The sequence below is a fragment of the Eleginops maclovinus genome, chromosome 9, assembly GCF_036324505.1.
Source record: "Eleginops maclovinus isolate JMC-PN-2008 ecotype Puerto Natales chromosome 9, JC_Emac_rtc_rv5, whole genome shotgun sequence".
Classification (NCBI taxonomy): domain Eukaryota; kingdom Metazoa; phylum Chordata; class Actinopteri; order Perciformes; family Eleginopidae; genus Eleginops; species Eleginops maclovinus.
In genome coordinates this window covers 10379387-10392597 of record NC_086357.1, presented here as the reverse complement: position 1 = coordinate 10392597, position 13211 = coordinate 10379387, and the positions used below count along the sequence as shown (strand labels likewise).

General features: G+C 38.3%; 1 long non-coding RNA gene across 1 annotated transcript; it reads right to left on the bottom strand.

The window, feature by feature from the left end:
* Positions 1–7385: 7385 nt before the first annotated feature.
* Positions 7386–8507, bottom strand: LOC134869149 (uncharacterized). Its single transcript, XR_010166387.1, has 3 exons — positions 8404–8507; positions 7761–7844; positions 7386–7539 (listed from the first exon to the last, which is right to left on the bottom strand). It is a non-coding gene; the product is annotated as an uncharacterized LOC134869149 (long non-coding RNA).
* Between the last annotated feature and the right edge of the window lie 4704 nt (positions 8508–13211).

The window sequence follows — 13211 nt, the reverse complement described above, 5'->3', positions numbered from 1 at the left end:
TCCCCAGTTCTGATATAAGTGTGGTTATCACAGCATCTACTCTAATCCCCTTAAGGAGCCACCAATGTTGTTTTTTGCTCATAAATTCATATTTTCGAGGCTACTGATCAACAAGCCATTCATGTTTGTATTTCCATTGTATGTCACATGAAGGCAAATAAGAAAAACTGCTACTCCTGTCGCAAAGGTGAGCTAATCAGAGTAAACAGTGTTTTTTGATAGGGCTTTTAAATGGACAGGCTTAAGCTGAGCATGTCAAACAGAGGGTGAATAGAAGTATATTCAGAGAGACAGTAAGAGAAAAAGTAAGTGTTATGAACATTAATATGAATAAACATGTTGTAGTAGAACCATAATACAAGTATGAACTTTTATACAGTCATGATATGTTTTCCCCTGTTAGAAAAAGTTTACTTTGCAACACTAAAACAAACCCTCATTGACTTGCAAGAGAGCACTGATTTATTGATGTGTAATGAATTCTGTATTTGTCACCATAAGATACTTTTTAAAAGGCTTTCTGCGATAACATTTGCAGAAATATGACATGCAGCCTTGGGGAAACCAACTCAACACTTTGTGTTCATTGGCTGAGAGTTTTGAGAGAATTTGATGTGAAGCAGAACAGCCTGTTAAACCTCTAAAGACTCTTTATTCAGTACATCCTTCACTGCCTTTCCATCCAATGTAACATTTTATGAAGTGCAACTACAGCTGTTGCTGCTACACCAACGGCACAACTTTCAGGAGAGAAACAGGAATTCAAGGTTGGTTGGTTCCTGGTCTCTGCGATATTACCCTCTGGAGGAAAGGGGCATCAATCGCGCTTGTCTGGAGGAACAAAAGCCTCTATCTGCAGCCGGGGAGTTTTTAGTTTTTCATTTATAATTTCTCTCTGTTTTTGTCCCTTTCCCCAAACCTCCTCCTCTGGCTTCCATTAAAAACTCAGTAGGGTTCTGCAAAGTTCCAGATCGCTTCAAAATACTTCAAAAGTAAAGCAGAAATTATCTTCAGACAAAATGGGAAATCAGATCATAAGGTTTGCTTTGAAGGAGGACTTTTTATGTGTATCTGAGTAGATTTGAGTCATTTTGTTTCTTGTTTTTTCTTTTTTTTTTTTAAGGGTGGGTGCTGTTATTTTCATTCCTTTTCTTTTAGTACTCTGTTGGGCACAAATCCTAAAAACGGCAACAGATGGTGAATACATTATTGCAGAGCCACAGGCATCAAGGAGAGAATTAATGTGATTTTAATCTCCGATTTATCGACCAACAAGATGCTTCACTTGGTTAATTTTCTGAAATTAAGTTAATTGACCCGAAGATTTAGGGAGATTACGTCAGGTCACGCTGCCAATGTTGTAATTTCATTCACTCTCAGCATTCCACTTGGTTTTCCGTCACACCAGTTGCTTGTGTGACTTTGTGTTACGCTCATATGTGTTTTAGTCCTGTTGACGCCTGATCACGCACCTCTTTTGATCCGTTAACAAGTGGGCGGGTTTAAGAACAGGTGTGAATGCACCCAAAATTCAGTACGGACGCATTGAGATTCCATTGTGTGTGTTTTCCAGAGAATTTAAACAGGTTTAGAAGAGTTGTAGTCCAGGGACAAAGAAAATAAAGAGTGTTAATATTATTATTATGTTAATTATTTTTGAAGTATTTCTTATGTAACAAAAACCACATGGGTGAATCTTTTGTTTTGGATGTTATTATCATGCAGTACTGGCGGTGAAGTGTCTGGGTTTTTGTTCTGGTGCACTGCACAGATCTGACACCCGCCAGCATGCTATCAAAGGGAGGTCTGCGGGGACCGTTGGTACACAATAGCTTTATGTTGTAAGGTTCAGCGAATGTAGTAAATTAGAATCAAGAAAAATAACACAAAAAAAACCCCCTAAACCTAACCCTAGCTGCTTTATCATCACTTTGAACCCTGTTGCTGCTTATGGTTTGATGCTGTAGATTTGAGACAAAGTTATAAATCATTGAAAGCCCAACCATAATTGGAATTTACATATCACCTAAAGAGTCAGATGTTTGTTTTTGACTTTTGTTCGCACCTAACCCTAACCACTCTTTCATAAGTCCTCACACTTTCTGTAAAAATGTGTGGTGAATATAACATTTTTATACATAACATATTAATAACAAAAACAAATTGTCATTATGTATTTTCTATAATGTAATGATGTTTACCTATAGAGCAGAACATTTGTTAAATACTGTGGTTGCTGAAGACATATGTCAAGACCATGCCATCTATGAAAAGATGTGAACCGACAACTTCTGATCGCACCACATATCCAACACATGTTAATATGAGGTATGCAATGGACCTTCAGCTTCTTCTTTCTCCTCTCACATCCTTCTGATTGCTCGTTGACCAACTTCCTGCAGTGCTGCTACAAAACATGATTAATTTATTTGGAATACGATGCAGTTTGTCTCTGCCAGCCCCTTTTCTTTCTCTCATTGTGCACACTTTCTCATTACCATGCAAAGCAACCTTTTCTCCACAAGGTCAACTTTTGCATTGGAGGTACAACAGTAACTATAGTTCCTCTGGGGAGAAAATAAAATCAAGTGTTTGCAAAAGGGAGCACTATCATTCTAAGTCTTCATCCCATGAATACAGTGGGTCAGGCTTTGCTTGAGAAAGTAGAAAGGTGGTAAGCAGGGAAATCAAGGAGCTAGGTAGAGCAGAAAGAGAGGTAGTCGGGGGGTTGCAGGAAGTGAGAAAGCAATCACAAAAAAAAGCATGTGGAAGGGGAGAGATAAGTAAAAGTGTGAAATCTGGAGGAAGGCAAGGCAAAGGGAGGAGAGCTGGTTGGGTGACTGGATGAAAGAAACGTAAAGGATGACGAAAACACAGAATGTTATGAGACTCAAATTTCCTTACACTTCATCAGTTCTGCTGAGAAATACATTTTTCTCTGATGAAAACAACCAGGCGATCCAGATGTATAACATCCGAGCAGCTCTTTTCATTATTCAACCTAAACTCTACATACTGATAAGCACTTTTGGAGAACAAACATTGTTTTATTGCATCTGTGCTCCTCCACTGCGCAGCTCATTTTATTCTGCTAACATTTAAGAGATTCAATAAATAGCCTTCGCAAGAGGACTGTCTTTAACTGGAAACAAAGCAAAACAAGCTTGACAGAGCTGTGTGTGTTTTTTCCTCTTTGAATTTGGTCATTATTCTGCACAGAGCTGAGAGGAAGCCAAGTGTGGCAGGTGAGAGCATCTCGACTAGACAGCTGTCAAAGCCACTCTGCAAGAAAGCAAGGGCAGTGCAGGAGAGCAGCATCACCAGCACCAGCACCAGCACCCTCACCGCTCCGACTGGTAAGAAGCAGGTACAGTCGGTGTACAGGCAAACACACAAACACACGTGCCGGAAGTATCACACCAACGCATAAACCTGCACGGGTGGTTTTATTGCCATGGCAACCGGTGATTGATCCCCAGAGTTATGCAGCGAGAGAGGGAATATTAATGATGGAAAAGAAGCAGCAGCGGAGGATAGAAAGTGACGGCACAGTGGGTGAGAAAACAGCTAATATACACATAGAGGCTCACACTAATATGCCGAGGGATGGATCAAAGGAAACAGCATGTAGAAAGATTTGTGTTTGGCCATGTCTGCGAGGCAACACTGTCACACTGGAGGCTTTCAAGCTTCATTTCAAACTGCTGCTCATTGCTGATTGTATGGAGGACTTTTGGGTACTGAAGGAACTGTTGGTTATAACACACAGGCAACACATTCCATACAAAAACAGTCTCTCAATGCAGATCAAGTACTTAGGTGCAGAAGAGACCATATGAAAAGAAGTATGTAAGAGAGGTTTGGTCGAACCCTTTGTCAATTAAACTTTTTCTGGATCCTGGGAAAAAGATCAATAATACTGCCATTTTTCTGCATCTTTAAATCAAGATACACTCTCTAGTTCTGAAATACCTGATGATACAGCAGGATCTACGGTAAGCACTCAGGAGTCGCAATGCTTGTGTTCAGCTAACATTGAAACTTGAACCACACGACTGCATAGCTACGCGTAAATTCATATAGAACGCTTCTGGTCTTTCAAAAACGCATAACTTGGCTCCTGACTACATGGATTTTGTGTTGTGTTGAGCTATCCCGAGAATCTTACTGCAAGGTAAGTAGTATTCAGCCCTTGAAAACAGATTTCATAATGCCTTCAGTTGCTCTCTGACAAGACTGAAATGATTAATTTAGTAACGTTTACTGTTGTGTTTTACTGCCGCAGAAGAAGAAATAATCCGTTGCTCATGAACGACATTGTCTCCCGAAGGCAAATGTAAAGGCTCGCTAATGCTAACAGCAGCTAATTGGGAGAAGAGTCTGAAGTAGATCCAAGGACTAAATCTCAGGATGTCTTGCTCTGTGTTGTACCAGTTTTAATTTTTTTTTAAAATTATGTTTCATGCAATTCTAATAGCTTTAGAGATATATCTAAATTGCTGTGCCTTTTTAAATATTGGTTATAATGATCCCATCTTTATGAAATACAGTGGCGCTTAATCAATTGATTATTGGCCCATATTTTAGAACCATTACAACAACTTAAGTTTTCAGAGAAGGTGGCACAAAATCAAAGGTGAAATCTGTAGTCATTAATTAAAGACTTTTGTTTGAACATTAGGCAGCGGATGACTGGGTGAGAATTATTACTATTGTTCTTACAATCTCATCAAAGTAAAGTGCTGTAGAGTATTGAAAGCCATGCAGTCCATGCTCTGTATACGTACTTCACATCCATTTTTCCATGTGTGTTTCCACCACATTTTGCAATTTGTCACTTTTAGACATTAACCCTAATATTGTGTGCAATCTACAGTTTTTTCCACCCACTATTAATTATTTAATCAAGCAATCATCTACATGGATTAACAGTAATGAGGAATGCACATACATTACCAGAGAACTGAATAAATGAATCTGACAGGGTCACAGGGGCTGGAGACCATCCCAGACAGGCAGATCACCAAACCAACACATGTCTAACATGTATAGCGTTGCGACTCCGAGACATTCACAGTCACCGATTAACCTTTGTAGGAGGAACTGGAAGAAAACAGGAACATGCACACCCTTGACATGCAATCTGTGGAAGGAAACTGGAAACAAGCAAACTCCATAAAGGGAGCCACTGTATTGCCCATGTTGAGTGTTTAAAGCATTTAAAAAATGAGTTGTCATTTATTAATTTTCTGTAGAATGAATAACATTGATCCTGGTGTCTTCTACACCCATAGATGCTTTTGGGAGGTAAAAGAAAGTTATTTTTAGTAAGAAAGGAAGATGAAGGCAAACCTTTCAAGAATTGATTGTTTTTCTGTTAAAAGGCTAATCAATGAATTGATTGATTGTTGTCTCCACTGCTTGTCTATTCATATTGATCCTTCCAGGCAAATGCTGGCCGTCCAGAATCATCGCTTCATAATTATCTCTGCTTTTTTTAATGCAGCACATTCTGTATCCTTGTAACCCTGCAACATCAGATGTGAGACACATGTGAACGTGAAAAGAGAGCTACTTTTTTTAGATGCAGTGCAAATGCAGTCAACAAAATGGTGGGAATAGAACAAAAAACGGAGCCTGCAGGTATGAGAAGAAGAAAAAATGACTGTCTGTGAGATGTCTTATAATCAGAGGGAATTTATAAAAAATGAGCTTTTTCTTAAAAAAAGAAAAACCCATCAATCACCGGGTTTATTGGAACAGACACTGCAGACCATTCGTTCTGATCAAACGCTTGTAATCCTGTTGAAAAAAATCAGCAACACCACATGTAAAAATAACACAGGCGCAATTCTGTGGCAACATCAAAGGATTCACTGTCAGTCACACTTGCTTTTCAAAGGAATAAATAATATGCATAATAAGGACAACACTTTCTTACATATGGAAGAAATTAATTATTTATGCATTTCTTCCCCTGTAAGCAATTATTTGTGGATAAAAAAATGCTGCTATAACAAGCAGCATTTTTGTTTCCTTTCTTTGAGTACGATGAGCATGAGCATGCTGATAGCTCGCTGTGTCTGACTCGAGGCAAGTGGCACTTTAACCCCACAGCGTAAACCTGGAAACCCACAGGCCCACAACTCGTTTAATTTTTCTTCGCTGCTTTCCTGCCAAGAAGATTATTGTGCTTCTGATAAAGTGTTTAAGTTGCTGCTAGGTCAATGTAATTCCTGCTCCAGATAAAGCAACACAGAGACCTGGTGCACTGCTTGGGGGCTCTGAAGCCAGCTGATAATGCTACACTGGGGGAAGGATTCTTTAAAAAGATAAGAAAGAGAGGAAAGGAGAAGAAGGAGAAAGGAGAGTTTGGGGGAAGATGGATTGCCAGCTTCTATAGCCAACAGGAAGTCATCTGTGATTGCTGCAGGCCACCCACGCAGAAACAGTGGCAGCGACAGACCGTTTACTTATCTACCTTGGCCTACCGAGCCCCAGGGGTCGAGGATTATTAGAGATAAATGCTGCATTTCCTCCTGATGTGTGCTACCACTGTGCACTACAAAACCGCATTAGTAAGGGTCCTGTTTATGCCTGTTTTGTGCACACAATGGTGATGTAGAAATAGAAAAATGCATGTAAAACATAGTGCTGACTGTAAGTATGAACAGAATATTAACTAAAACAGTTTTAAGAGTGTCAGTTAGATCTTTTGCAAACTAAGTTTTTTTCTGTTCTTGAAAGGATGCTTCAAATATTCAGTGTCTGGCTTTCTCTCTGCATTCTGGCGTTTGAGCATTACAACAAAGCAACTCTGCCCTCTTCAGTTTGAAAACAGAGTTACACTTTGCTTGTCGGGTTTGACAGTAAAAAAAAAAAGGACCCCAATGTGAAAATGCAATTGAAGTAATTAAAGTGCGTGCAATATTGAAAGGAATTACTCAATCTTTCAAACATTCATCCAAACCATTTGCATTTTGATAATGCATCTGGTAAGACAAAAGAAATCAGACGTATTGATGGCTTGAGTCACCTTAAAATTTCAAGGTATGTTTGGAATATTAATAATGTTATCTCTTTATACCCGGCTGTTTCTATGATTTAAATTTCAATCAAGTAAAAACGCAACATAGTGGGACATTTTACACTAGTTGAGGAGCACATCAAGGACCATTGAACATTTAATCAATGTTTCCAGACGTTAGCATTTTAATGTGCAGCTCGAGTGGTTGTGTGATTAAACAAATGAATGTATTTAGTCCAATCAGGGAAAATAACACTGTATTGCAAGGTGTCGTTGACCTCATCTTTAGGGTACAAGTGCACTTCACGTTGTGGAGTGATACAGAGTGGTGAAAGTAGGTTTCAGTGAGTGTTTCAGCATCGTTCAGGGGGCCGTTTTATTTGCCATCTTGTATCAAGAGCTCCAGGATTACTGTGCTCAAGGAGCTGTGAAATCTCTTCCGACACCCCGAGACACTGAAACAACTGGTGTCCGCCTCTCCTATCCCAGAAACACACTGGCCGGTGTCCATCCTTGAATAACAAGGAGAGAATTACACACATATACAACCTTTCTCTAACGCACACACATTGAAAAAGAATTGGAACCTGTCCTTTTTAGACTTTTAAACACTAACCTAACATGCCACCAATCCAATTTGTGTCAAAAGGAGTCCCTCCACCCGTCCGTCCCCACGACAACAACTAAAAAAAAAAAAGCAATTGGACTTGACAGCAGTCAGGAGAATACTTACTTGACACATTGTCGTAACCTTCCCTAAAACAAATGTCACCGTCAATAGCACGGCCCCTCTCTGCTGACACGAGCCATGTCCAATCTTTCAACGGAAACATTTAAAAAAACAAAGATGACACACAAGCCAGACAAGAGCACATAATTCATTTAAATGCCACAAATAGAATGGGGGATGCATGTTCATCAGGTTGTTTTATATAAGCCTTCATCAAGATCCAAACTTGATGGATTTTCTGTTCAATCAGAAAACAGTTATTATCTTTTCTTGTTGAAAGTGTCCAATTCATTTTTTGCTAGACATTTTGGACCATGATACTGAAAAAAACTAACGGCCTGTACCTAGTTTACAATTTTTACCAGAAAACATTTCTGAAAATAAAGACAAACAATATAATCCACTGTGTCCTTCCCCCCAAAAAAAGGACACACACAACCATGAAAACACACACGGAGAGTACAAGGATAACAGAGCGATTTATACTAAAATCACATAGTGTTGAGCTTATGACTTGCATTTTATTAGGTAATTTTAGAATTAAAACAAAATGTCCCATACCCCCGTGTATATTTGAGTCTACATTAAGATTTATGATAATCCTATAAGAAAAGAAAATAATGTAAAATGGCAGTTATGGCATTACCTTCAAAGGACTTCACACCAAGCAGACTGTCAGCAGGGATTTGGGTTTAGGAAATAAAACTGTTTGTGTGAAAGGCTGAACATACAGTGGGAAATATTTAAAGCCTCTATACACCGTTTGTCCACCCACACAGGTGTTTTCACTAACTCTGCTTGATTGGATGGTGGTCTAATCAGGCAGCCTGATTAAAAACACCTGTGTGGGTGCTCAGGGCCTTACCATATAGGTTATGATCCCATATTTTCACAGGTATGCTCACTTGCAGATTACAAGGTGTTCATACAAACAATCACTGAACTCAAATCCCTATTTTATCTGAATTAACGGTGGGCATTGTAAATATATATTCCCTACAGAGTGCTTTGTTTAGGACTCTTGGTTGTAGTGTAGCTGTAGTTCGCTGCAAAAATACAAACCTTACAAAATAAGGTTTGTGTTTTTGTCTTTTCCTCATTTTGCATAGGTGACCTTATCTATTGTAAGCTCTTTTAATTATTGACCTTCTTTTGTCTTGTGTTTGACATCAGGGGGTGCCGTTTTAATTCCAATTTATCATAGTCTTGCAAAGCAGTATGAAAGCAAAAAATAGCACATTTTCAAGTAATTATCTTTAAATGGACTAATCAAGTGATGATTTCAGCTTTTGTCATTTTTTCTTTTGACTAGACTCTGTCTTGATACTACATATTCCACTATTTACTGAAGACTTCACTCAACTCCCTCCATGGAAACATTTCTATCACAGGTATTATACTGAAGATCTTTTATTGCATGATTCAGGAACTGACAGCAAGTTGTCAAGGCGTTGAATGGACTATTCAGAGACAGACTCAAACATTTGCGACTCTATGATGCCATTCATTGTGAATTTGACCTTATAAACCATGACAACCATAATAAAGGGACTCAAAGGCCATGGGGAGAAAGCGAGCAACAAAATCAACAAATAAGTGTGCTCCTTTGAAGGTATGGTAATTCCAACTAAGCTGTCTGAAAGAACATCTAACTTAATGCAGAATAAGAATCAGAAATCCTTTATTATTCCCACAGCTTACAGCAAAAGTTGAATAGCAGGTTAAAAAATAGACATGAAATAATACAAAAGTAAAGCACACATTAGTAATAAATTAAGCAGTAATTTCATTAAATGAAAAAAACATAGATGTCATTGAAGTATTGTGACCTAACAAGAATATAAATTGGGACATTTATAAAAAATTATACTGTATATGTCCTTTGTCGTGAAAGAAAATAATCCATTTTCTGTGCTTTAGACAATCATTCTATAGCTTCAGACCACTTTATATCTGTATCAGAACTAGACATAGTTTAAAAAAAAAACTTCAATAAATTATAATTAATGCCTATACAAATATTTATTTCCTCCTTCTTTTCCTCCACTTTTTGTGCATGGAACAAGGATTTGCATTTCATGATATCAAACTTTGTCAATCATTTGGACGAATTTCCCACAGAAAATGCATCACCAAAAGAAAAACCATGAAAACCAAGAAAAGAAAGAAAACAAATGCAAAGGCGTGATTGCTTCCTGACAGACAATCGGCAACCTGAGTCATGAGTGTAATCAGGAATGGCTGCTGGATCTGCTGCATCCTGCTGGCGAGCTGGTGATTGTCCACTGGAGGAATGGTTGGGGTGGGGGTGGAGAGTGGGGTACAGGCGACGAGATTCATGACAGCCTGCCGCAGAACCTTGTGGACTGATTACACGTCCAAGAAAATGCATGCGGCAAATGGATATTAAATCAACACAGCTTATTGCCATGCCAGTGTCGGACCAAGCCCGAGTATTGGCAAAATGCATCTGCGGCTCACCCCTATAAGCACTTTAGGCAGAGGGAGAATTACATTTCTATGGGGGCTCCGGATGAGTTAGGCAATCTTCCTTTCCGAGGCAATGATTAATAGTGATGGTCCCATAAATTGTTCTGTCTCAGAAATATATTGCTGCCATAGTATCTGTTGTTTTGCACTCTGTGGCCATGCTGCCTTTGAAGGCAGTGGTTGCATAAGCAGTAAACAATGGAGTACAGATCCAGAAAGAAATGGCACCTCTGATCCATTTAAAACTTACTGTCAATTGCCATGCACAACATTTTTTAAGAGGCCCTTTTTGTGCGGAATTAGGCTCTCAGAGACCAAACAAATCAGAAAGAAGTCTGGCAGATTTATCTCATTCCATCTGTCTGAACCCTGTATGCTTGCTGTCATCTCAACAAAAAAGTATTTATTTTTAGATGTCTGGCGGGCTATACTTGTACTCAAGCCTGGTCCTGAGGCCACTTTCTGACGTCTTTCACTTGTCATACACTTGTGTTTTATTTGAACAGATCTTGTCACAGTCAATCTTTGTTTCAGGTTATACCATTTCACTTGATATGTTAGTTTGGGGCCTTTTTAAATTAACAGATACATTATAGGATCTTGGAAATTCTCCATAATGTACCTGTGGCATGTTCTAAGGCTAAGATAATAGAGAAGTTATTTTAAGGCTTTCTTTTTCCTGATTATAAATCATCTAGAGGATAATAGATGGAAAGGCCTTCAACTGTCTGCAGCAGAAACATCTCAAATTAACTGAAAGCTGAATTCATTCACTAGTTGGGCAGTAAAAAATACAACTGAAAAAACACAGAGCCATCATATAGTATGCCATAGCTTATTAGGTTGTTATTGATTAAGTTGATTGGTTCCTAACAGAGGAATCAATGGGAGATGGGATTCTGGTCACAAGACACATTTTATTCAATGTAATGTTTCTATCAAAAATGTACAGAAGAAGATTAAAAACCTAGCCTAGAGTATAGTGTAATTGCAGATGTTGGACTTGAAATGGTCCTGATTTAATCTGGTTATGTTGTTGGCTCAGTCTTGACCCCTTGAGAACTGGTCTTAAGCAGACTTGGAATTGAACCAGCCCATTCTGACCGAAACTCACATGGAGTGAAAAATTACAGTGACACACACTTTAGTTTTCTGCATGATAAGTGCTATAGATTTTAGTGTTAGCTTATTGATGAACTGACTAAAAATGAGTTATTATGCACTTTACCAAATGCCTGTTAAGCAGAAACCCCACAGCACTCAATCAAGCATTGGCCAAGAGCAATGTGTTGATCAATGGACACTACGATTCAGATTTCTCAGATTCTTTAGTATCTCGATGCTTGGCTGACAGAAACCGCTAACAGCTGCAGAGAAAATAAAATTGGACTAGAGACGCAAGACTGAGCAAACAACTTAAGAGTCAACACTTTCTGTCCACAAAAATTGACATGACAGAAATAAAGCAATACATTTGTTAAAAATCTAACTGCCCACTTGTTTTATTTCACTACATTTTCAAAGTGTGCTGTATTAATCAAAACATACCTTTTTTTCATGATTACCACTTCAGTGACCAATCCAATTGTTAACATCTTATATCTTTTTTAGAAACGGCCTACTTATTATAATACACACTGACATCAAAGTACTAGGAAATTGTAATACAGTCAATCAAAGAGGCCAATCTGTGAATACTTAAATGAGGCTTGAGGGTGTAGAAGAGCTAACCAGAAAAAAAAAAAAAAATCAATAAAATCCCATTTGTTTGTGATTTATCTTTGTCAAGCATTGTTGTGAGGAGATGTCTGACAGTGTGGGAAATCTGACTTTATCAGTGACACTTTTCACACAAAAAAAAGGTGATTGCATATTTTTTGTTTGAACTGCCAGTATACTTCTTCAGAAGTGTTTTCTGATGTCGGGTTGGGTGGAAGCTGTAGCCAATCATATCTGTTACTTCCCTAAATTTGAAATCCCTCATTCACACTGTCTTCATGTCGTGATTAGCCTGGGAAGAGGTGAAATAAGAAATAAGAGCCATCTCTCTTTTTCTCATTTTTCATTTTGTACACACTTATTTGTCACTTTTCATGTGATAAACCCAAACAAATGTTTTACAAAAAACATTCAAACACCCATGATCATCTGGATTTTACTCAAGTGGGAAAGGTTGCATTCGGCCTTTGTTATGGGACAAATTACTCTGCTGAAGTCACTGGTGTGGCATCAGATTGGCAGTGATAGGATAAGTGGAAATACTCTTCTTCTCCCTTTGAAAAAGTGGTGCATTGTGTTATAGGATAATTGCTGAGTGATATTCTTTACCATAAATTCCATATGTGTCTTCCAGAGTAGCACTCGAACATCTTTCCTTCTAAAAATAACATTTCAGAGAGACTGAATGAGTAACAGATTGAAAAAAACTGAAGCAAACGTAACATCTTCACTATTTACTAAATCCACTTTTGCATTTAGTAGATCACAAACAACAAATCATAAAAAGCATACTTGTGGGGAAGGAAACTAATGCGAATTTTGGTGGGTTTTCACACATTTGCATAATATACATGCTTTGTTTTATGTCTTTTGGGAGAGACTTTCTGAAATTGTGATCTGTTTCCCACCTCTCTATGATTGCCGACATTTCATTCAGGCCAACTATAAGCTCTTTTGAATTCCAACGTGAAAACTGTTAAGCAATACCCGATTAACTCTTTGCGTGGCTTTAACATGTCCTCCCTGTGGATAACATACTGTTCAGCTCCAGTTTTTTCTTAAATATTTATCTCTACATGCATTGCAGGAATAACAGTGTCTGTTGAATTCCAACACAGAGAAATGCTGTTTAAAAAATGTGTTTCACTCAAAGACATACCTATAATTAGTAAAAAAAAAACAATCAAACTGATAAAGCTGCAGTGGTCTCTCATTTTTCTGAGCAATTCCTCCATCAATCTGTAA